Source organism: Tiliqua scincoides, chromosome 1 (assembly GCF_035046505.1).
Source record: "Tiliqua scincoides isolate rTilSci1 chromosome 1, rTilSci1.hap2, whole genome shotgun sequence".
Taxonomy (NCBI): Eukaryota; Metazoa; Chordata; class Lepidosauria; order Squamata; family Scincidae; genus Tiliqua; species Tiliqua scincoides.
In genome coordinates this window covers 40,230,963-40,254,287 of record NC_089821.1, presented here as the reverse complement: position 1 = coordinate 40,254,287, position 23,325 = coordinate 40,230,963, and the positions used below count along the sequence as shown (strand labels likewise).

The 23,325-nt window shown below is 43.6% G+C and overlaps 1 pseudogene; it reads right to left on the bottom strand.

Moving 5' to 3' along the window:
* Positions 1-3,386: 3,386 nt before the first annotated feature.
* LOC136637352 (5S ribosomal RNA) lies at positions 3,387-3,505 on the bottom strand (annotated as a pseudogene).
* Positions 3,506-23,325: the final 19,820 nt, after the last annotated feature.

Genomic DNA, 23,325 nt, shown 5'->3' with positions numbered 1-23,325 from the left:
ATTTATTCCAGCAGAAGCAGAAGCAGGACCTAAATGTTGTTGAAGAAACATCATTGTTCCACTAACCCCGAGCCTTAAATCAGATTATATCTAGAAATGTATTTAACATGGCATGATATTTACGTTGACGTCTTGCTCACCTTTTCTGGAATAGGAAAAGCCTTACAAACTTTGAAACTTGTATGACCCAGATGTTCTCATGTTTCTCTCTCACTCACTTTGAGACCAACATTACTATACCTGAGTTACAAACATTGAAATGCCCTAGCTATATAAGACAGGAGAAGAATGCTTATAAAGTCAGTTATATTCAATGTTAATATTCCGAATGAGAACAGGGAGAACACCTGCAGCATTGCCAGTAAGTAAGTTAATATTTGCTTGAAGCAAAATCCTGAAGAGCATTTAAAAAAAAAACCCAATAAATTTTGGCAAAACTTTAGTGGGGGACTGTATTTACTGACCAATACGATGCTTTAACAGAGACTCTTATGCAGGGTGTTATTCGTGTTTTAATGGCAATGAAATCAGTTTGCACATACAGAGCATCTGATTTAGTAAGAACACCTGTTAGTTTGAAAAGTGCAGTGAATCCCAACTTTAAAACAAAACAGGAAGAAAAAAAATCTCACGACTGCGCCTGCTACTCCATAAGCTCTGCTTCCAAAACATTTGGATTTTCTCTGCCAATATGAGCATCACGTTGGAGACAAAAACATGTGTGTAATGGTGATACTCAGCATTTTAGATTATCTGTGTGTGTCACATGCATAATTTACATCTTCCGTACAACAGCCCTGTAAGGTAGGTCGATACTACATTTTCAAGTGTTGAGAGACAAAGCAACAAAGGGCTTTGACACCCGAGTCTTCCAGTGCAACCTTTCTCTGCAAACTGTGTTAGGGAAAGCAGCCAAAAATCCTTACTGTCAGGATGCCCAGATGCCCATATAAGATTTCTGAGCAGAGGTGAAGAACCCTCAGAAGCTTTATAAAATGGCTTGAAGTAGTATTGGACCCTTCAGATTTTCCAAAGATCCAGAATGCTTAGCAACATTAGGAGTTATATAATATTTTCCTAAGAGTTCAAAGCACTTCTCATATATTACCCTTATAATCCCTGTAGGTATCTGAAAGGACAGGCTAGTATGATTATCTGGGGATAGTAGGGTGGAGGATGAGGGATCACAGCTTGTTTGAGGCCATCGAGCAAGTTCATGTCTGAAGCAGTGCTCAAATCATGAGGGAAGGGGCCCCTGATGAAAGCCACAAGCCCACCCCTTAACTCCTCCAATCTAAACAAATCATGCCCCGGTAGAGCATCCCCATGTAGCTGGGGGAATCACAAAAACTAACAGCCCAGTCCTGTGGCAGCACAGCACCAGTTCAGCGGCTGCTGCACTGGCACTCACCTTCACAAACATGCCTTAAAGCACATTTGTGCCAACTTGCAAGTAAGCAATGCTGGTGCGGAGGCCTGCACCATCCTGCTGGCACAGAATCTGGACCGAAGGCCACCAGAGCAGGTAAGAGCTGCTCCGTTTGGCGTGGGCGAGAGGGGGGAACAGTGAGGGGGTGGATGTTTTGGGCCAGGGGAAGGTGAGGAGGGGGACTGTTCTGGCCTTAGGCAGATAGGGAGAGTGGAGGAAGCCTCCACCATATTCTATCCCCCTTCCCAGGTCTGAATCTCCTACTTGGGGCTTCTTGGACTTGTGCCAATGATTTCCTGACACAGATCCAATTAGCCCCATTGGGCAGCCTCAGGTTCGACAAATGTTCCTTTATCTTGAGAAGACTTGTGGCCTGCTCAATTTCAGCGCTGGATACAGCGTGAGCCGTGTAGCCCCTCTGCGCCAGCACTGGATGGGATTCGGTGGTAAGGTGGCTAGGCTGCCTTTCACTCCCTGGAGTTTCAGCACTAGACTGAGTTTTTGATCTTGGATCTCCCCAGCTCAGTAAGGGCCCAATCCTATCCAATTTTCCAGTGCTGGTGTAGTTGTGCCAGTGAGGTGTACACTGTGTCCTGTGGTGGAGGGGCAGTCACTGGGGCCCTCTCAAGGTATGGGAACATGTGTTCTCTTACCAAGGGGCTGCATTGTGGCAACACCGGAGCTGGAAAGTTGGATAGAATTGGGCCCTAAGTCACTATGATCTACACCCTAACTCCCAGCCCATTTCTTATCTCCAGGCAAATTCCACTTAATCTTCCTGCATCCCTTCTCCAGCCGCGGACCTCCACAGCCCCGCACCTGGGGCAAAACTCCGCAATGGTGCCACCACGGGCTATCGCTGCCCCCCGTGCAGATATCCGCCCCCCCCCACTCACCAGAGGCTCATGGAGCCTCGCGCAACCACAGCCCATGCTGGAGAAATCTCTGTGAGGTTCCCCGGTGCTATAAACTGTGCTTCCTCTTCCTCCCCAATTTTTTCTCTTTTAACAACTGCTTATAATTAGGATCTAGCCATGAATAAGTGGTTGTAGTGGTTAAGTACTATTGTACAAGGTGTATTACCTTGTCTAGTTAGCTGTGAATGAATGGGCAAGTTTAGCTAGGCACTGTTTTATTTTGATTCCCTCTTCCCCATTTTTGTTCACTATTCCCACAGTAAATTTGTTCTGTTTGTTCTGTTGTCCCCTTGCCTCCCTCATCTTTCCCTGCTGAACTATATAGCTGTGCCATTGGCCACTACACAGAATTCCTGCAAATGAATTCATATGCATGTTTCAGAAGTATACCTGGTAACAGTGCAGGACTAAGATTCAAAGGCCAAGATGGTCTGACCCAGGAAGGAAACATTCACAAATATCAAAAGATGTTATTGGGAATGCTTCGCTCATTACAGCATAAGGATAACCTAAATTAACCATTCTATTAACCCGAGGTGAATGATTTGTATTGATTTTTTTTCCTAAAAGGGGTAGTATGGCAATTGAAAGGAGTGTGGTTTTTCATCTGCTAGGCATTGTGCCATTGGGGTGTAATGAACATAAACACATTTGTTTCTAAATGCTTTCCTTTGCAATCAAAGGGTCCTGCCATAAATTATGACCACATTCTAGGTTTATTTAAAAACCAATATTTATCAGTATTCAATACTAAAATAAACCCAGTGGCTTATTGTTAGAGGGCTGCTTCACACGTAATTTTCGTACAGAAAGAGCGTGCAAAGTTCAAGCTCTTACATGTGGTGGCTGCCAGATCTCTGCACTCATTTGGAGAACACATGCCATGTTCATACATGGCGTTCAGTGGCACTATAATGTCCTGAAATAGGGCTGGCCCAAGGCCTCCAAGGACCTGAAGCAGCCTGCAAAATGCTACCCGACCTTAAGCAGTGGAGCATCAAAATGGTTGGCAACCTTCAGTCTCGAAAGACTATGGTATAAGCCTACAGCACCCGGTATTCCCAAGCGGTCTCCCATCCAAGTACTAACCAGGCCTGACCCTGCTTAGCTTCCAAGATCAGACGAGATCAGGCATGTGCAGGGTAACAGTTGCATCAGCTGATGGCTGAAGAGGACGTGTGAAGGAGTAGAGTAGCAGATAAAGTGCTGGAGATTTTCCAGCTTGTAAACATCATCTCTCCCACACTTTTTCTTCCACCCTGTTCCCCTGTTCCCTCTTGAATCCAGGGAGGGGGGCAAGGAGAAATTGCAGAAACAGACAGAGGCTGATGCCCTTTGCAAATATGCTGCCTGAGGCACCTATCTTAGTCAACATAAGAACAGCCCTGCTGGATTAGGCCATAGGCCCATCTAGTCCAGCTTCCTGTATCTCACAGTGGCCCACCAAGATGCCCCAGGGAGCACACCAGATAACAAGAGACCTGCATCCTGGTGCCCTCCCTTGCATCTGGCATTTGACATAGCCCATTTCTAAAATCAGGAGGTTGCAAATAAACATCATGGCTTGTAATCCGTAATGGAATTTCATCCAGAAATTTGTCCAATCCCCTTTTAAAGGCATCTAGGCCAGATGCCATCACCGCATCCTGTGGCAAGGAGTTCCACAGACCAACCACATGCTGAGTAAAGAAATATTTTCTTTTGTCTGTCCTAACTCTCCCAACACTCAATTTTAGTGGATGTCCCCTGGTTCTGGTGTTATGTGAGAGTGTAAAGAGCCCATCTCTCCCCTGGGGGCTGGGGATAAGAATAGGCCCTCAGTTTGGCTGTACTTGTCGTAAGAGGCGACTAAACAGCCACCGGGTAGATGGGACTTGTCAGCCTGGGAAGGCAGCTCATCTGAGAGAAGGAAAACTCTGATCCCAAACCTCCACTGCCTTGTGGCTACATCCAGTTATGGAAAAGGCTTCAGGAGTCAACCTCGAGGCAAAATCCGGAGCCGGAGTCCCTGAGGCAGTTCATGGCTGAACACAGTCACGTTCTGGCAACTCCTGCGACGCCGCTGGAACCAACCGTATTGGCCTCTGGCTTTCCATTGGACCATTTCAGCGACGTGGAGAGGGGGGATTTGCTGCATGGGTAACAGCCTATCCTCCATACCTACGTTACCCAAGCTTTGCGCACTGGAGAGGACACTCTGTTCCAGAACCACCATTCAGAGCGTGACACCATAGTCTTCTGAGACTGAAGGATGCCAACAAAAAAAGAGCATCTCCCTATCCACTCTGTCCATCCCCTGCATAATTTTGTATGTCTCAATCATGTCCCCCCACCTCAGGCACCTCTTTTCTAGACTGAAGAGGCCCAAACACCATAGCCTTTCCTCATAAGGAAGGTACCCCAGCCCAGTTATCTTTGTTGCTCTCTTTTGCGCCTTTTCCATTTCTATGATGTCCTTTTTGAGATGTGGTGACCAGAACTGGACGCAATACTCCAGGTGTGGCCTTACCATTGATTTATACAACGGCATTATAATATTAGCCGTTTTGTTCTCAATACCTTTTCTAATGATCCCAAGCATAGAATTGGCCTTCTTCACTGCCGCCGCCCATTGGGTCGACACTTTCATCAAGCTGTCCACCACCACCCCAAGATCTCTCTCCTGATCTGTCACAGACAGCTCAGAATCCATTAGCCCAGGGGTGTCAAATACATATACAAACTCAAACATAAGGTATCAAACATAAAGTCCGGGGTCTGGATGCGGCTCCCAGAAGCATTTTATCCGACCCTCAGGCTCTCAGCTGCTGAGGTGTTGCAGCTGAAATGGCAGCCTACATGAAAATTGGGCTTTTCCAAATCTTGAAGTATGATCAAGATTTGTGATTTTCTTTTCTGTCGTTTGCAGTTAATGAGTTTGTATATGAGAACAGGGTCTGATTCCTGGCCATTAGCTGCTTAATGATGTCACTTTCTGCTTAATGACATCACTTCTGGTCCTCAGCTGGAGCCCTGAATGCTAACTTCAGCCCTCTGTATGAAAGGAGTTTGACACCCCTGCTTTAGTCTATATGTGAAGTTTTGATTTTTTGCCCAATGTGCATTACTTTACATTTACTTAGAATGAAACACATCTGCCATTTTGCTGCCTATTCTGCTAGTTTGGAGATATCCTTCTGGAGTCCTCACAGATGACTGGGCTAAGCACTGAAAAAATAATGTATGCAATAACGTATCATGTTATTCCACTGTAAGCTCCTCTGTCCTCTGTCCCCAGACCAAGTTGCTGCAAGAGGGATGTGTGCTGCTGGTGCCTGGGTCCTTCTTGACTCCAGGGTAAAGAGGGGTAGAAAAAGCAGATTGCTGATCAGGACTTCAACCAGGCATCAGAGTTCGGTAGTGCTGAGGGAGTGTTTGAGCTAATCTCTTCCACCTTTTTCCTGGCTCCCTCCCTGGGCTCGTCCTGGTCTCAACCCCAGGGGAGTAGATGCTGAGCAGCCCTCAAGTAGCCCGTCTGAGGATTCCCTTATCATTGGCCCTGAGTGCCTTATAAAGCCCTGGGCCCTCCCCTTCCTCAGCTGTCTCTCCCATCCGCACCCCACAGCTTCTCGTGTAGTTAAAGGTCCAGCATTGCCCCAGAATGCAAAGGACTTCATCCTGTGAAGAGCAGCTGACCTTGTGCCCAGATGGCTTGGGGGGAGTGGAAAGTCATTTCTGATTTACTTCTGGATTCATAGAAGTGACTTCCAGCTGTTGCCAGAGGTGCAGCGCCAAAGAAGGAAGTGATGCTGGTGCATTGTGATGCTGGTGCATTGTGGTGCTCTCTGGTGCAGAACAGGTGGGTTGTGGCAGGGGAATGTTTGAGAAACCCTGATGTAGGGACTCTGGAGGATGCTTCCATTTGCAGAAAGAGTGATGGGTGAAGCAACAACATGAGTCTCTCTCATGTCACTGCTGCCACTGGTACTGGGGGACTTCAGGGGTTGGCCTGGCCAGGTGGACCCTACTGATTGACAAACTTTTAGCTAGTGTCCAACCTGTTTGACCTCTGACACCTCTAATTCTATAGGCTTCAGTTTTCGAGGTCTGCTGTTACTTTCAAGGAGTCTTTTGGTAGAGGAAGCTAGCATGTAAAGCTAGCAAGAAACAATCTGGGTGCAGCTCCACTGCTTCTTTTTATTTATTTATTTCACTTTCTATCAAACATAAACTTACATCAATTACTCATTAATATTAAAACAAAATAATCTAATTACCAAAGTATAACAACATATAAAACAATTCTTCCATCTACTTCTAACTCTTCTGCTCATTTATATATTTCTTATATCAAATATAATAGATTCCCTATATAATTCCCTAATTTATATATATATATATTCCCTATAATTCTAAATATTCACTTTTTATCATCTCAACTAATTCAGTTACTCATTAATATCAACTAATAATAATCTAATTTCCAAATTATAATAAAACCAACAATCTCTTATGTTCTTTACCATTCTCCAGTCTAATTCTCCAATCTGATTACATTTTTTCTTTAACATAATAGCAACCTATAAAACAATTCATCCATACGCTAACATTTCCATCTATTTTTTCTAATTCATTCTAATTCATATATATCAATTTCATATATATTTATTTTTTAAGTAAATTTAAACCAGTTATTAACTAAATAAAATCCTCCAATTTTCTTTAACCCTCAGGTTAACCCTCAGGTTTCTTTTTCTTTCTTTCCATTTTTTCTCCTGTAATATCTTTAGTAATTTATTTCCATAACATAATCCAATAAGCCCACACTTTGTTGTATAAGGTATGTTCATTCTTCCAATTAACTGGGATATGTTTTCTTCTTGTTGTTCCAAAAATTGTATTTTGTGCACCCATGTTACTCTGTTCATCTTCTCTATTTCAGTCTCCATCAGCGTCCCCTCTAGATCCTGTTGATTTTCCACTCTTCTAATTTCTGTATCCACTCTTCAATGGATGATTTCATCCCTCACCATCATCTTTTCCGCTTTCTCCTTCTGTTTATCTTCTGTTTTCTTCACCTCTTCCAACTACTCTTTGCACACATCTATCTGGAGAGAAAGTCTTTAAACTGTCTTGAATCTGCAAGGACCAACTCAGCTGCTATCTTCTCATTGTGAGCAATTTTTCCAAATTTTTGAGGATCATTTGAGTCCAAATATCTGGAACAGGCTCCATCTTGCAATTTCTCTCTAATCCACAAGATGTCCACAGCATATAATTCTCCCTACTTCCACCACATGTTTTTTCAGTCAGGCATTTTTTGAATTTTTCTTACAGATAACAGTGTGATTAATGGAGAAAAACAAAAAGAAAGAAACAGTCTCAAGGAGACAAAACTCTTTCAAGTCTAATAAAAATTATGTCCACAAGTAATTCTGGATTTTAGTCCACACACCAAATTATATTTATAATTGTAATCCACAACCGATTTATTCCACTACAAAGATAAAGAGCACTTTCAACATCCTTAAAAAGTTTCTCATGAACGCCTTCAGCGTACCCAGGGCTTTTAGCCAAATCAGTCAATCAAAGCCGGGGACAATATTAACACATACTTATCTTAAATTTCCAACTTAAACTTTACACTTCATGCTTTTTCTTCCATATGGTATCTTAGCACGGAGCCAGCAACTTGATTGCAGACACTGCACCTCCCCCAATACTGTCCCTGATGATTAGGTTTCTGAGAAGAAAGCCTCCCCCCCCCCCTGTCGGGCTTTCAAAATCTCTGGTACCTGCACCGTGGAAAGATCTTATCTCTCCTGATAAAGATCTTCAGATCCTCTTCAGACCTGCAGTTTTTGGGGGGAAACAGACTGTCTCTCAGGAGCCCCTGGAGACATGTCTGTTCATCCACTGCTGGCTCCTCCTCCTTCCTCTCCACTGCTTCTTAAATGTTTGCAAAGTATCTCCAAACTGCACTGCAGAAACTAATTATTTGTGACATGGGTTTTTTATTGAATAGCTGGTTAAGCCATAGCAATTGTACATAGATGAAAAGTTTACTTTAAAAAAAAAAAGCACACAACTACAATGAAAAAAAATGATCAGATTCAGACTAGAAGATACAGTTACACACTCATCAAATTACAGGTATTGATTGCCAGTTACTACGCCTTAGCATTTGATACTATCCTGATAGCTAAATAGACACTATCTCATTTCTTTTGCAGTTGGCACTGTGTAGCAAATTTATTTCCTTACACACTGCAGACAACGAAGTCAACTTACCCCTCTTTCCTGCATTCAGTGAGACAATAAATCCAAAATAAATTTTATTTTTATAAGATAATCTTCAAATAGTTTTTAAGAGTTCCCAGATGTGATTATTCCAAATAAATGTAAGAGAGGACATTTCCATTTCCGTTGCCCATGTACTCCCCAATAACCACACAAGACAGATATGTGGGTGAAGGGGCTACTTTTATTAACAGTAGTAAACAGAGAGGAAAAGCTTGAGACCTGCAGCAATAAGCAAAGTGTAGTGCAGAGGCAATGTGCTGAAGGGGCTTCAGAAGACAGCCCAACCCCAGGCAGTTGTCTCCACTTTCCAGCCAGGTTGTTGCACTTTCCTGCCAGGAGCACACAAGCTTATCACCCCCGTAAGCTGATCAACCCCATAAGGGGCATAAGCCACCACCTGTAGAATAGCCCCCACTGTAGGTGCAGCCAATCAGTTAAGCCTAGGCACTGCCTCCATCCTTACAGCCAGCAATGAAACAGCAAGGTGAGTCCCCATCATGCTATGGAGAGACCAGCCAAAGTCAAACCTCATTGGGGGGGGGGAGACAAAGTTAATGATACTGAATATTTTCCTTATCTGATTCTACCTATATCTGTTAGAAAAAGTGCATTTTGCTTGGTGTCATCTCCCTCCCCCCAGTCAATAATCTGAAGCACACAGTATTTTGCCAGAAGAGACCAACCTATACATGACCTCTAAGAAGCAAGTCTCATTCAGTTCAGGCTGAAAGTAAGCGTGCATGGGATTGCAGTCTAAAGGTTCTTCCAGACAGGGCTTTTAGTACAGAATTATCATACATTGTTCACAGACTATTGACAGGTTGTTTGCACTATATTGTCATGCATCCATGGTCCACCTGTACTTTCCCCAAGGTTAAATTGTCACATTTATGAACAGGGGAAATCCATTAAAAAAAAGAAAAAGCCCCACTGGAGCATACCAACTACAGTCGCTGATGACTGTTAGCACAATTGTTCCCACTTTTTGACAACTATATGCCCAGATTCAACAGACCGGAAAAGAAACAGGAAGGGGGAAGAGTCAGTCTACTGTGTCCTCAAAACACAGTATACCTACTAACCCTGTGGAAAGAATGTCACAGTTCCATATGTATGTACAAAAGCAACAACTGGCCAGCACCACAAAGAGCTCATCTAGAAGCACCCAAAGGATCTTTAAGGAAAATAAGAATTCAGCGCATCAGAAATGTTGACTTTTTCATTAATTCAATTGAACTGATTCCAGTGAACATTCAGTGTTTAGGGAAATCGCCATAAATATGGCACAGATGTTGCAACTTAAAGATACTGGCAGGGGGAGCTTTATTGCAAGACAATGTAAAACAATAAAACCTAAATACAACTATTATTTCATGGCATCCCATCTTTTGTCCAAGGAGCTCGTGATGGTATATAAAGTTCCCCCCATCTCAACCTTCTCTTCACAACAACTCTATGATGTTGTTTAGGCAAGTGATTCTCAAACTGTGGCTCAAGACTCACAAGGTGGGTCATGAGCCAATTTCAGGTGGGTTGTGTAGCACCAACCTCAGCCTCCATTGAAAGTACAGAGCTGGAAATACAAGGTACAGAGCTGCTGGGCAGGGCAGGCTCCCAGTGGAAGAGAGGCATGGTGTGTTGCCCTGAATAGGTGGGAAGATGGGACACTGCAAAAGGGGAAGGGCTGTGTGGTTGGAGAAGGATCCACGCCTGCATTCTGCTTTGGCTTCTGAGCTGGACTGTTTGAATTCTGAGCTATGCAAAATAACAGCACGAGCAATGACATCACTAAGGAGGTGTAGGCCACACCTGGAGATGCACATGCCGGGGTGTGTGTGTGTGTGTGACACCACTACTGGTCAAAAATTTTTAATTTTTTTTTTAATATTACCATCATTTTACATATCATTCGGCGTGGAATTGCATACAGAATGCAATTAAACACATTGAAAGTTTCTATTACAACAAAAGTTGTAGCGAAAAAACCAGCAGGGGCAAGGGGATGATATGTCACCACACCCACCGCCCAGGGCATTGCCCTTCCCACTGCATAGGAGAAGGTCCATCAAGGGAGTGACGTGCTGGCCTCCCACACTGGGTGACGTAAACCCTAGTGATGCCACTGAGCATGAGAGTGCTGTATAATAGGACCTTTGGTTGATCGGAGCTTAAGTTTGAAGCCTAAACGGATGATGTCACTTCCTTCCATGACATCCCTTCCAGGTCGCTTATGGTGGGACCTGACAGATTGTCATTCTAAAACATGATGCTAAAATGTTTGAGAGCCACTGGCTTAGGCTGAGAGATTGTGACTGAGAGATGCCCACCCCTTCAGCTTTAGGACGAAGTGATTTGAACTTTGGTCTTCCTCGTTCTGGACTTTCATGCTTACACCTCATTGGCCTTCTAGTCTGATATAATGAAAGTTGTTTAAAGGTACATCTTTTGTACCAAAATAACTTGATGAAAAAGTGCCAAGTACTTATCCGTCATCCCAATGTCATTCCATTCTTTGCCCAGAACATTAGAAACCTGGAAGAAGTTGACTTCTGAGCATCTGGGAGAATACTGCCTACACATTTTTCTTTTATAGCCTCCCACACTTTCTTCAACAGAAAGATGTTGCCATTCCCATTTATGCCTCTCCTATGTAGGCACTCTGAAGGGACCCTAGAAAAGATTTGGCATTGTTTATGTTACACACAGTTTGCATGATCACAGTGTTCAGTGCGCTTTTCATTTTGAATGTCCCATGCTTCCTATGGTGAAGCTGCTTCCTTTCATTGGTGAATCAGCCACTGAACCAGTCATACAATTGAGAACCTTGAGATTTCTTCAGAATCTGGATGTACAGTATCTTATCACTGACGCAGTCCTCTTTCCTATTTTAGATGCAAGTAGAACGGATGTCGTTACTGAAGGTTGGCATTTACCCAAACTGACATATCTTTCAGGATCAGTTGTGACAAAAATTGGCCTCATTGAGTATCTTGACTCAGAAGGGCTTCATGTTAGGTCGTGTCTAGAAGGTTTGGGTTTAATCTTATTGTTATGTTCTGGCTGGGAGAGAGAGTCTGAGGGACTGAGCCCTGGAAAGTCAGTAGAGAGAATAACCCTACTGCTTTTATTATTGAATTGTTTTATTGGATTGTTTTATTTGTGTTAAATTAGTTTTATCTAATTTAAATTTGTTTTATAATTTGTTTAATACTTGCTGCTCTGGTGCAGCTATTTACACACACACACACACACACGTAATTATGTGTCCCTTGCTTTATTGTAGAGTCTAATTTGTGCGGTGAGCACAACCCAATTTGGCCACCAAACGCTGGAGAATGCAATTGTAATAAAGTTTGAATTCTCAAGTCAAGGACTTAGGACCCAATCCAATTTTCCAGTGCTGGTGCAGCTGTGCTGGTGGGGTGTGCACTGCATCCTGAGGTAGGGAGGTAGTCACAGAGGCCTCCTCAAGGTATGGGAACATTTGTTCCCTTATGTCAGGGTTGCATTGTGGCTGCACCAGTGCTGAAAAGTTAGATAGGATTGGGCCCTCAATCTGCAAGTCAGTCCCTGATGTTCCACATAACAACAAGAGTATTTATATACCGCTTTTCAACAAAAAGTTACAAAGAAAATCAAAACCTAAACATATTAGGTAGCATTTATTTCCATGCCAAGCTAAGGTAGTTTATTTCCAAACCAGAGTTTAATATTTGTTCCAAGCCTGTAGGAGACTTTAATTTGTCGTTAATTCCCTGTGTCTGACATGTGATTGGCAGGCGGTTGCTGCCTGGCCCTGAAGCCTCATGGAGAGACTCATGCCTTTGAAGTGTGGGTTGCTTTCATTTAGGAAGATTCAAAAGTGTCTGTTCTTGTAATGACACCCACAAAGATAAAGTTCTGAGAACATCTGCTGTGAAATGCAAGAATGAGTGCCTCAGACATCTGGTGATGAGTGAGTGGTGGTTCTGATCTTCATTGGTGGAGGAAAGGCCGCACAGCTCAGTAGAAGACCACAGTGTAAGCTTTGCATATAGAAGGCTTCTGGGTCAATCTCTTGTATCTTGACTTAAAAGCTTTCTGGTAGCAAAGCTGGGAAAGGCCTTCACTTGAGATTCTAGAGAACTGCTAACTAGTGGCTTGATTTGATGTAACACAATGTAATATGCATCTTAAGCAGAGATCTGTGGCTGCACACAACTGTAGTAGACTTGAACAAGCAGCAAATTTGCCTCAATGCACCGTTACATTTTAATGACATTAGGTTCAAAAAGATCAAAACATTTTTCCGTGTCATAATATCTTTAACACCGAAGCTGTTTACACCCCCCATGTGAGTGTCTGTATTCCAGACAGCAAGTTAGACATACTTTAACAGAAATTCCTTTGAATTTTGTGGCTTATGGCCATCCTCATTTCCAACATATGTTCTCTTTGATGAATAAGCTTATGATACCTCAGTTAGTAGTTATGACCCTCAGTATACACACTGTAGGTCTCATATTTTGGTTTCACCTGGCAACTGATTTTTATATGAGGAAAAATGATGTGGTGTGTTTTTTTAAAATTATTTTTTATTACTCCCAGATTCCTACAAACCAGTAGGTTGCTGGACTCCAAGGAATTAGTAATGGTCTGTTGCTATTTTTATTTGGTTTTACTTTGTATTGTTAAAGTCAGATGTCCAGAATACAACCATTACTTGCAGGATGTAGACATTATGCAACAAATGGAGTAAAAAAGCATAACATGGAAAAATGCAAAACTCAAATTTATGCAGCTTTATTATTTGTTTCTTATTTGCTTTGTCAGAATCATTGACTTTTCCGAGATCTTTTTTAATAATTAAAAATCAATTAACCCAGCGGTTCCAAAAGTCCTACTCAGACTTTGGGACTGCACAAAGTTGTTGCAGGGGTGGGACAGGAGTGGGGGTGTTTGGCCTTGACAGCGCCACAGCGATTGCAATGCCATGGAGATCCAGGGACATCTCCATGTACCTGGGGGTATCCTGCAACCTCCTGGTTGGTCCTGAAGACTTGCAGCCACCTCTGCAACCCTTTGTGCAGCTGCAATGAGCTCCATTCTGCTAACGGAGCTCACTTTTGGAGCTCACTTCAGGTTTGCATCTATTATATCTATATATCTATATATATATCTCCTAACTGAGGGCCAAATCCTATCCAGCTTTCCAACCCAGGTGTAGCTGAGGTCAGACTGACCCTTTTAACTTAACCCTTTTGTGGAGAGAAGAGAGGAGATGTAACATCTCAGATGTTCTAGCTAGAGCATCCCTTCTCTGCTCTCTTCTTCTCTCCCTCTTTTACTCCCCCCCCCCTTTCAAAACCAGCAGTGCACTGAGGAGGTGGCTTATCCTGCATGACCACTGAATCAGGCAATGGTGACTGAAGGAGAAGACGAGGACAAGAGTGAAGGTGGTGGGGAGGAGATGAGAGGAAGCATTTGGCACCCTGTCCCAGGCACTTGAAATTTTGGACTGGACTTTACTGGTGAAGTGGTATAGCCCAGTTTTACTGCATTGAATTTACCTCGGTAAGAACTAGGCCTATTACCATTTATTTTGTAGATTTCATTTGAAATGTACTCTGCAGCCTACTCTGTTATTATGATGTAACTCATCACTCTTAGAGGCAGGCCACTATTATTTCCTTTTTACTTACGGGCAATTGAGACTCCAAGATAGCAACCTGCTGAGGCCACACAGCAAGTTTGTGCAGTGGCGGACTTCCCCAGCCCTGCATCTGGGGCAAGGGTCTGCAATGGCGCCCCCATGAGATGCTCCCACCCCTCATGTGCGAATCTGCCCCCTCCCCACTCACCAAAATGTTGCAGAGCCTCACACGACTCCAGGATGCGTTGGAGAAGCCTCCTGAAACTTCTCCAACGTTTTAACCTGTGCAAACCGGAAGCACAGTTTCCAACCGGGAGCTTCAGAGAAACTTCCATGTGGTCCTAGAGGGGCACGGGACTCCATGCCTGGGGCATTTGCCCCATTTAGTCAGTGGCAGGTCCGCTTCTGAGTTTGTGACCGATAGAAGCTTTGAACCCCAGTCTCTCAGACCCAAAGACCCTCCATTTGCTAGTCTAAACTAGATGCTTTGGAGATGCCTTTGTTTTGCAATATGACATCTGCAAACAGTCTCATGTCAGACAGTCAGGGAGAAAACAACGTTGTATAGTGTATAACAAATAATGTAAAATACCTTTAAAAAAATACTTAGTCACCTGCAGTTTGGGTCTTCTAGTAACAATTACCAGACAAGTTGCAGAATTTTGGCACCTTCCAACACAAGGCTCTGAAAAGGCAAAGATTACTGAACAAAGCTGTGTGTACTTCCTGTATACAGTTGCTTGTTAGGTCTGCAATCTGCACTGGGGTGACAGTAAGCAATACCACCTTGCCTGTCATCACACTGTCATTGTGCATTCAGCACCTCTCCTGTTACTTGTTTCCGTAACTTTCTCAACCCCCTTTCTTCACGGCAGCTGTTTCACTGTGGCTCTTTGGCTTTCATTCTTGGTTGCTTCAGTTCCCAACTCGCCTCACATCGCCGGTGTGATCCGTTTTACCTTACAGGCTTTTTGTTTGTTTGCTTCGTTTCAGAAAAAGCCACTCTTATACCAGTTTGCGATTTTAGTTCTTGGCGCTGGGCCTTCCCTGAGTCTCTCTGGCGGAATGGGACAATGCCAGGGCAACAGATCTGGTTACTTCTCACCAGCTGATACTTTTGTATGGCTCTGCTGATGCACACTGATGCACACTGCTATTTTGTGCATCATGTTTTCTTTCAGACTTCATTTTTATTGAACTTTATGACGTTTACCACCAATACAGGGCATTACTGTACATTAGATGGTGGATTTTTCACCAGTATAGGTTACATTGTGTACATCTGTTTGCCACACTGTGGATACCTGGAGTTCATTGCCTTTACTATAGGCCCTTTATTCCAAGAACCTCAAAGCAGATCAAACAGAAAATACATATCACACTGGAACAGTGAAACCGCAGCCATTTCATGAAGAACAAAAACCTACACCACGTACACAGTGAATGCACAAGAAGAGAGTGTGATCACACCCACCAAACACATCCCTGAGTTTGTTTCTGCATTTGTTTCCTACATTCCGCATTTGTCTGAATGAGGCTGAGCTGTACAAATGGAGGTCCCCTCCATGCTATGTGAAACCATGGCTGATCCAGGTTCCAGATCATACAATGATCACCTGAGGGTGTGACTGGTAGTAGATTCGACTTACTGTGATTCCAAACCTGCATCTGGAGGGCCTCACCGAACCTCCAGAAGCAACCAAAAGGCACTTAAAGGACCGGAGGTCCCTTAGAGAAGTGCTTTCTGGTAACATCCAGAAATGATCAGAGAGTGGGGGGGCTGCACACATCCTCCGCATACCTTAGAACGCCTCCCAGAGGCTTTTACGAAAAACAGGAAGTGTATCTCAGTAGCTTCTGCAAGGTGTTCTGAGGTGCACAGAGGCTGCGTGTGGCTGCCCCACTCATCAGATCACCTCCAGACATGACCAAAAAGCACTTCCAGTTGCAACCCCCTGTGGATCTCATTATCTGTGGATCTGGTATAGATGGTGGGTTTGGAAATGGAATCCCTGTGGATACCAAGGTTCCACCTGCACTTCCTGGTAGACTTCCTGATCGTCAGTGGGTCAACTCAGACATACACCACCTACTTTTTTGGTGTATGTCCAAGGAGAGAAAAGAGGCAGGGAGGTTTAAAAAAAGAGGGGATAAGACCTGGTGTGTGCCATTATTGCTGGATTCTCCTTCTACCTCCTCTCCAGCCCTTGCTCCCTGCCCAGAAATGCCTCCATCCTCCCTTTCGCTGCCCATGGCCCACCCCTGCTGCTGACTTACCAGCACCGGGGGTTCAAGGGAAGTCATTACCATGTGGCCAGCACTGCTTGCCATTTCTGGTAACAACCTGGTTGTACACTGCGTAGTGTGTCAAGTTTAGTATTTCTGTGAGTCAGGCTGCACAGCTGGAATGCGCGTTTAGGCAGCACAGCCCAATAATAGGAATGGGCTGTCAGTATTTTTTTAAAAAGGAACCATTTTGTTCTGGTTTTTGCACCATATGCCTCCCTGGGAATTGAGCCACCCATCCCAGCCCTATAATTATTTCTGTCTGCTGCGTGGACTAATACAAGCAGTATTTGTACTGTTCCATACTAATTGATACAGCATTTTTGGGGAAGCTTTGAGGATATGTTATCTCAGTATATTACTATTACTTTCTTATCAAGTAATTACTATTTTAACAGTATTAGGCTACAATCCTAACCTCACTTTCTTGGGAGTAAGTCCCACTGAACACCATAGAACTTACTTCCGAGTAGACCTGGTTAGGATTGTGCCCTTATTTGTTTAAGGTCAGACCATAAGTGTCTTTCCAATTGCACGGGGAATATGACCAATTTATAGAAGTGGTTGAAGAAAGCAAAAGAAACCAAGTCCTTGGCCTGGAGACTAAGGTGATGGCCGATACCTGGACAGATTCTCCGGAGCGAACAAACATAAACATTGATGCCTTGACCTCAGGAAGACGCTTGCTGTGATTGCTTCAAGCTTTCAAAGTTTCAGGCTCACGCTATTAAACATTCAGCACTGTGGAACATGATGGGTCTTCTGATCTAACCTGCTCTTAAGTGCATTTGATAGAATCTCCAGTGTCGCTTCCTTCTCTGTATTCTATATTATGTTTCTTTCTGGCTGTTTGCATTCTGGACTTTAACTCTTCATTGCACAAAAATGCATCTGTTACTTGACAGATTCAACTATAACTTATACATGTTTGCTAAGACATACACTCAGTTCCAAATGACTTTATGAGTTTCAGAGTGCAATCCTAATGTACCTCTCCACCAGTGCAACTGTGATTCTGCTGACTGAAGGTATTGCAAACATGCCATAAAGCATGTTCGCACCACCCTGGGAATAAGATGTACCACAGGGAGGCCTGCGTAGGCTAGCCAATGCTGCATCTGCAATGATGGTCGACGGCAGAAGTAAGGAATGCACTGGGTAACGGGAGGATGGTTCGAAGGTGGAGAAGGGGTGTTTCAGGGCAGGGGTGGAATGGAATGGATCAGGCCTGGGAGGTGGGTAGAATTGATGGAACAGGCTTCCGCTGTATCCTAACCCCAATCCTGGGCCTCCCGGCTTTACACAGGGCTGCTCAAATTTGCACCTGCTATTTAGCAGGCGCAGATCAAAGTAGCCCCAAAGGGCAGGCTGGGGTGTTACTTGGTAGAAGGGAAAAAATATCCCTCCTGAGGCCCTCTCCGGTCCTTAGACAGCTCCCGTCACCTGTTGCCCACTCTAAGCTAATTAGCTCCCCTTTCGTTCCCCAACAATGGCCCCAGTTCTCTACGGCAGTATTGCTAGACTCTACCACCAGGGTAGCTTACCTGTTTAAACTGCAGGGACCCCTCCTCCTAGTTCCAAAGGCAGCAGTCCTTCCAGGTATAGCAGCACACCTCAGCTCTCCAGCTTTCCGCAGCCTGTTCGAGTGGTCCGTTAGTCAGTGAGCCAGATAATCAATTAGCCAGAAGTTCAGTCCACAAGGCAGACCTGTAAGTCAACAGTCCAGTAGGTCCGCTAGCCACAAAGTCAGTCAGCGTATCCAGGCCAAAGTCCAGAGTCAATAAGCCGAGTCACAGTCTGAGGTCAGATTCCAAGTAAGTCACTCAAATCAGTTAAGAGTTGCCAAGCCGAAGTCCAGAGTCAGTAAGCCCAGTCAGTCTCCTCTCCAACCTGCACTCCTTCTACAACCCACCAACCCTTCCTGCCTCAGGTGCTCCTTATATCTCTAAGGACCCTATTGCCTTTAGTGGCTGCAGCTGGACAGCACACCCTTTGCTGAGAGCCCAGGCCTTAACTCTTAAAGGGGCCACTGCTGACACCACATCTACCTCCTCGCCAGATCTTCCGCGATTCCAATACAACTATGAAGGATTGGAGGGCTCCAAGACTCACAAACTTCATCATCCATGGGTTTCATTATTCTCAAGGGGTCCTGGAATGAATCCCCTGTGGAAAATGCTGGATGCTCTGTATTTGAACCAAACTAGATATCAAGGACATCGCTCATACTCTCTACCCTAGTAATAATTTAAAATCTATTCAGTGGATAAAACCACTGAACAGACAACTGGGTTTCCAGATTTTTGCAAACGTTCCCTTGGTAAACTTTCGTTTGCTTGCTGAAAAGGGTCAGGAAACAGTCTCGCATCTCCTGTATGAGTCTGTGGGGAAATCAGGCAGATTTGCTTAACTTTTCATCACCAGGCACTTGTAGAATATCAATTCCCCACCAAATAAGAAAATGGACCGCATGCAATCTAAGAGCTGTAGCAAAGCAAAGACTTTAGGCCCTTGGACGTGGTTTCTCACATGTTTGATACTGGTGATTTATCCTTGAAGGGAGTGGAAATTAATTCACTTGTAACCCTGGTGTCAACTGACAAAGCCTTGGTGCTTAGCCATATTGAGTACCAAAGCAGGAAAGCTGTTCTGCTAATCTAGTTAAAACGTGGCAACTCCAGGTACTGTAATTGTTCATTTAAAATTGGTTTCTTGCTTTCTGAACGGAAACAGCTAAGCTCTGTCTCCGAGTCTGATTTCTTATTCATTTAACTGACAGAGCAGTTCATAAGAGCTGAATGATTGTTTTAGCTTGGGGGTGAGCCTTAAGATTGCATTTGTCTTGGGGAAGCAGGAATTGCGTCATGTCAAATATAATGCTTCATGAAAGTGAGTTGATATCTAGGGAGCATATATATCACATATCCTAACACTACATCCTTCTGGTCTTTGCTAGTGACCTAAATAGTGAGAACGTTTTCCCAAGCCACTTGGGAAGGCAAAGCAGTGCAGTCAGGGCAATTTTGTATGGAAAATTACTACATTCTTCTAAGGAAGCTGCTATTGTTGTAGGCCAGAGCGGGAGTTCTCGCATTTGTCCTGGTGAATGGGACAAACAAAATACTGTATAACTTTTTCATTATCAGATTCTCCATGATGGTGGAATAGCTAAGGCATCTGGCACTTGGAGTCCATAAATTTTTATCACCCCCATACCCTCTATACACCCCCTCCAAGCCTCAGAAGGCCTCCTTGAGGCCCTAGAAAGGCACTTCTGGTTTTAGCCAAAAATTGTGCAACGTCCCCAGGACTCATAAGGCCTTCGAAAGGTATGGTAGCAGTGACCCACGCAATCCCAGCTGTTCCTCTGTGGAGTTGCTGACCTACTTATTCCAAACAGGCCCCTGTTGCTTTGAAAACGCCATGACAGAGAGCGAACTAACAGGTGAAGCCAGACTTCACTGATATCTGCTCCTTTGCTGTATGTCGGATAACCTGCAAAGAAGCAAGAGCCGACATGCTTGGGCTCTGGTGTGTAGAGAACATGGTTTTCTGTTTTTCTGTATCTGATTCTCACGTGATCGGGATGATTTCTCCTTGTCACGCTGCCAATTTCAGTGGTGTTTTACCTTGTAGGGGTAAGGAAACTTTACATTTCCTCCCAATCATGGCAGCTGCGCGCGCAGTCAAGACAAATGCCTCCACTTAATGTAAACCACACTTTCTTCATCTTAACAGGGCAGATCCTGTTATTTATGAAGTCAAAGCACTTTTTCCACAAACTGTGATTTCAGCTGTGGTTATGAAAAAAACTGGCCTCTTCTGCTGTGTGATTCAGCCCTGCTGTGGGAGAGAGAGGCGGGCTAACGATGTGCAAAGTGGGCTCCGGGGTCTGGAACACGGATGAAGCCAATTGTCTCATCTATTATCTTTATAGCCAACATCGTTTCTTCCGAATTTCCTGACTCTTAATCCAAGAGATCGCTTTGTGTTATTTGGCCTATAAATTATTTATATGCGTTATATTCCTTTTGTGGCATTCCGTTCTTCGGCTTCCTGTGAGACCTCATCAGTGACTAGGAACATGCTGGGACTCGGCTAGAATCTGTCTTAAAGGGGAGGAGGACGGGTAACAGAGTGGCAGTCTGGGATTTACTGGAGCACTAATTGTCGTAGATGAATAACTAATGATGTTACCTTGCGGGTCAGATAGGCAGACAAAAATCTCAGGCAATTTCCTTAGAATGTTATAGCTGACATTTCTCACTCCTCATCATTGAAGGGAACCGTTACCAATCCTGCCCCCCCCCGCTGGTATCTTTTCCTTCTTCCCGTTTTAGGGATGCAACATTTTCCCGTTTGTCTCTCTCACATATTCATGATTGTTCCCTGCAGCATTGTTACCGTCAGTACTTCGTCTAATTTAATTATAAAAATCCCACGTGGTGGGGCTTCCACTTCCTCCCGTGAGATGCTGCGCCACAGTTTAAAAGATCTTGTTCCAGGATCTTGTTCCTGTTCCTTTCTCCAATTTCCTCTAATGATTAACACTTACAAGGAATATTTCTGCTCTGTAGTTCCCATAGAAAGGAGTTCTGTCTTTTCTTGCTAGAAGGTTGTTGTCACCAATTGTGAAATGTCACCATGCTTGGCTTTTATTCTCTTACTCTTGTTATGAGACCAGCCTAGTTATATTTCCTCTTGCAATTAACTCTATAGTTTTGTTTTAACATACCCATGTATGAATGTCCATGTGTACACACACACACCCCTCTGCTACTTGCCGAGGACTTCATTTCATGGATCTGATGAAGTGGATTGTAGTCCATGAAAGTTTATGCTACACTCAATACATTTGTATTTAAGGTGCCACAAGATCTGTCATTTTTGCTGCTCCAGACCAATGCAGTTACCCCTCTTAAAGTCTCTTCTAACGTGAAGGTGTTTGTACCTATCGTAAAGGATGTGTATCCCAAAGACACTATTTACCTAAACAATCCACAGTACTGAATGAATCATTCATTTCAATGAAAATTAATATATGATTGTCAGTACAGGCTTTAGTAGAAGATACATGGGATCCCTATTCACACCACAAACTGGTTCCATGGACATTTGCTCTCCCCAAGGCAGCTTGGGAGTTGTAGTTCTGTGTGTGGGGTAAAGATCTCTGAAACAGAATTCTCAGCACCTTCACCAAACTGTAGGTCCCAGTTTCTTTGGGGACCTTCACGTCAATGTGGCAATATACATTTGTGCAGTAATTATACCTTGTGTGTTGGAAACCCATTCTTAACTCTCCCTTTTCTTTCCTGTTGATCTTTCTGTGAATAGTTATAAAAATGTTAATATGCTTCCTATAATGAGTTGGTCCCAATGGAATGGAACTAATTGAATACCGCCCATGCTCTCAGTTCTCTTTCATCCATCTGTCCTAAGGCCTTTCTTGCTGCGAAATGCTTAAACCTTCATGATGGTGTCACACTAATATACATTATATTAGTTCAAAAATTCATCACCACCCCCCCCTCTCTCTGCACCATACTCATCTTTATGAATGTAAAAAGAGGACTGCTGAATAAGACCAAAAGACCCAATCAGTTTTTACATTGTATTCGGCCAGTCAGATCCTTCCAGACAACTCACAATAGCCCTCTTATTATTTGTTTCCCTGATTCTAGCCACTTTGGAACTTGGGTGTAGCTGTCATAATTTATAACCATCGATAGACATAGCCTTCATTATTTTATCTCTCACTCTTTTAAAGCCATTTGATAAGTGAACTTACACTGTGTAAACAAGTACTTTTTAAAGTCTGTCCTTCAACCAGTACTGACTGATTTCATTAGATGAACAAGAGTTCTATTGTGAGACAGTGGGATAAAATCACTCTCTATCCATTTTCTCTACCCCATGTATAATTTTAACAAACAAATGACAATGGACTCCCCCCCCACCCCCTTGCTTCATCTTAGCTACACCATTGCTCCATGATTCCATTTTGTTGCATGAGCATCTGGGATAACGACAACATTGATATTGTTGGCAACCTTCAGTCTCAAAAGACTATGGTATTGCGCTCTGAATGGTGGTTCTGGCACAGCGTCTAGTGTGGCTGAAAAGGTCGATTTGGGAGTGACAATCCCTTCCACACTAGGAGCAAGTATAGTGTGTCCCTGGTCTGTCTCCCTGGTTATGGACCTTCCTTCTTTGGCTCTTTGCCTCAGTCTGTTGGCAAAGTATCTCTTCAAACTGGAAAAGGCCATGCTGTACAGCCTGCCTCCAAGCAGAACGCTCAGAGGCCAAGGTTTTCTGTCGGTTGAGGTTCATTCCTAAGGTTTTTAACAACAACATTAGAAGTATTTTTTTAAACTTAAAATTCTCTGATGCCTTTGTCTTTCCTTATAATTTTACAGCACAATCCTATGCAGGTCTATGTAGAAGTAAATCCCATTTTGTTCAGTGGGGCTTACTCCATAAAGTTTGTGTAGGATTGCAGCCGTAGTTGCCCTTTTCCAGTTCTATTACATTCTTGTTGTCAAAAAAGGTTGGTGACCAGAACTGTACTGTGCAGTGTTTCAAATGTGACTCCACCATACATTTACTGAATATGGCATTACCATGCTGACCATGATACTATTTTCTATCCCTTTTCTAATAATAATAGCATCACTTTTTTGACAGCTTCTAATAACCTTTTTGACATTTTCCAATAACCCCTAGCATAAAATTTTCCTTTTCAACAGCTTCTATAGTCAGTTGATGTCTCACTTCTATCC